Below are 2,950 nucleotides of genomic sequence, written 5' to 3' on the forward strand. Positions count from 1 at the left end.
TATTGTTGGCTCTTTTCCGCGACGCTGATTGGTTCTCTTGCTGCGCTAACTTCATGAGCGGTTGTCATTGCATTGACTTTTGACAGTTGTATGTATTGAGGTTGATGTATAATTTTAGTTAATCAATATAGTAAAAAGCAAATGTGCAGTTAAATATCGCGCACAGAGCGTGCGTCTGTAGTGCTAGTATTGTAAAAGAGAGGTGTCGTGTGGAGTTCTTTAAGAATCAGTGTTGGAATCCCTATTATAGAATTGCACCATGGGACCTATGACATCGTTCTCTGAATTGCTCTTCTGCACAGTTGTCTGCTACGCAGACGATATGCAGGTGCTGGCCGAAAGAAGGAGATACGGGCATCACAGCCAATTGGATTGTGTGCTCCATAGAAAAGCTGAGTCTGGAAATAACTACATAAAAGACACTCTTTTTTTCAAAGATGAGTTTTGGAAAAAGCGAAGAGTCGACTCGTATTCATGTGAGGTCCATGATTAAATACCTGAGTCTCACACTGAATACCATATGAGGGTTTGGCAGCTACTTATAGCTGCTGACCCTCAAGATAGATAGACGCGCTGCCTCGTCTCCTGACCAATCTAAGAGATTCGGATACCACTATTAGACACCTTTACGCTAATACATTATGACCAGGACCAAGTATAAGACCTGGGTTTGGGCAAACGAGATAGAAGCCAATAGATGTAATAGATAGCATGGGCGCAGGCGATGAGGGGAGGGCACAGGGGAGAGGGGCGGAGCCCCTCACCCTACCTATTACATAACTTAATATCATAATATCTATTATAGAAATAGAAAATAAATCTTTTAACGAGTGCTAAGTTAAAACAATGTGCTTCTACTAATGATTCATGATACGTTTTATCTTGCGTAGGAGTCTATCTAATCTTTTCGATATCATTTTTAGTATATTGTAGACTCATCCATTTAGTAAGAAGATTTGATAGATATATAATATATGTATATATATTTAATTATTTTTGCGAACCAAGATCTGTACTGTTTCACATATGAATTTCTGACTCTGCACGCGTGGTGAGATATAATACGATAAAAATTGCGTTTTATTTATGAAACATTTTTTGTTAATAACTTAAAACAGTGGCTAAAAATTTTTGAAGGTTACTCAGTTGATAGTATATGTCAAGGTCAAGGCCATTAAAGGTGATCGAAATATTTATCTATCACATATTTTTATCATTTCATCTTAAAAAATGGCTTTTTCATAGGAGTCGCTGAAAATTCTTTTAAGGACTTTTATTTTAACCCAAATTAAAGCTTTGGACGTAGTTTCAATGAAATCGGAGGTAGGTTGTTTTTGGAAGTTTATCCTTCCTTCCTTTTAGATTTTTTTCATGGTATGCAAACATCGACATACCGTTGCTTAAGCAAAATTGCCTCCGAGTTGCTTTACAAGTTCTGTTTGACTCGAATCTTTGTCCAGTTATGCTTGCATTTCCTGCATCTTTTGTTTCCTAAAACCTGCCCAGAATTGTCGTTTAAATCGAAGTCTCCGTTTCTAAATCTTTTAAACTAAAATTGACAAGTGCTTTCCAATACAGTATTTTCATCATAAGTATTACAACTAACTGTAGTGGTTTTTGCGGCATTGTTACTGTGATTATAATAGAATATACAATGTCGAATATGCATTTTTTCGATCTTTATTTTGAATCAAATTAAAAATATATTACAAAACAAAGTATCTCGATGGTTGAGAAAAATTAAAATTCAAAATAAGTAGCAAAATTAAGGCAATGCACGGTTATTATTAGTGCCAATTAACTCGAAAAAATAGCGTCATATTTATTACCGATACGTAATAATTTATTGCAAGTAACAATGACATCAAATGCCGTTTTAATAACTTCTTATTGACGTTAAAGACATTATTAAGACGTCACCTTTTGTTACTTGGGATGTTAATTCATTTTATGATTACATACGCCTTCGCCATTTATAATGGCAGTCTTATTCTGTTTTCCGTTAACTTAATTACCCAGTTAACAGGCACACATCAAAATGATGTCAAAATTTGGTCAGGGAATGATCAAAAATGATCAATGTAATGACATTAAAATGATGACGGGAAACTAACGTACTAATGTCGGACTGATGACGACATTTTAAGATGTGACTTCATAACTATTTTGAATCTTTTAATGACGTCTTAATAACGTACAGGATTATAAAAATATAAATCAAAATTACATACAAAATTATTATTAAATTGATCACGTTACTTCCTGCCGTAAACTCTTCGCGTTCTGTATGTACAAGAGTCATTATTATTTATCATTTGGATTGAAATTCAAACTTAATATGTTTAAATTATAATATAACTTTAAAAATAAATCACATAGACATAAATTTATTTTATTCGCTATAAATATATATAAATAAGATAAATATAAATTACATATTATTTTTTCAGTTTTCTACAAATTAATATAAACTCTTATAAACCTTTAAATTATTAAAAAATTAACTTTTTAAATCAATTTATATTTAATTAAGTATCAAGATAGACCGAGAAATGTTTATTTGAACCGAAAATTGTAAGATTCACACATTAGAACCCAGTAAACCATAGTATATAACTTATAGATGTATATGTAATATTACACAAGTGTCATAAATATTATATGTAATATTATTTGTACAAGTACATGTAACGTACTGGTACGACTCTATGTCAGCAACTTTGAATGTATCATTTTTGTATCAGATATATATCAATGATATATAATAATAAACGTAACATATACGTCTTTTTTTACATATTTCTATATATTACCCTATTAAAAAATTTATTTTATTTTATTTTATCTTTAAACATATTTTTAGAATTTACTTTGTGTTTACTATTCCGCATATTTTCTATTTTATTAATTACAATTTATACAGATCGGAAGAGCACACGTCTGAACTCCA

This window comes from Wasmannia auropunctata, unplaced genomic scaffold (assembly GCF_000956235.1).
Source record: "Wasmannia auropunctata unplaced genomic scaffold, wasmannia.A_1.0 LD335619.1, whole genome shotgun sequence".
Taxonomy (NCBI): domain Eukaryota; kingdom Metazoa; phylum Arthropoda; class Insecta; order Hymenoptera; family Formicidae; genus Wasmannia; species Wasmannia auropunctata.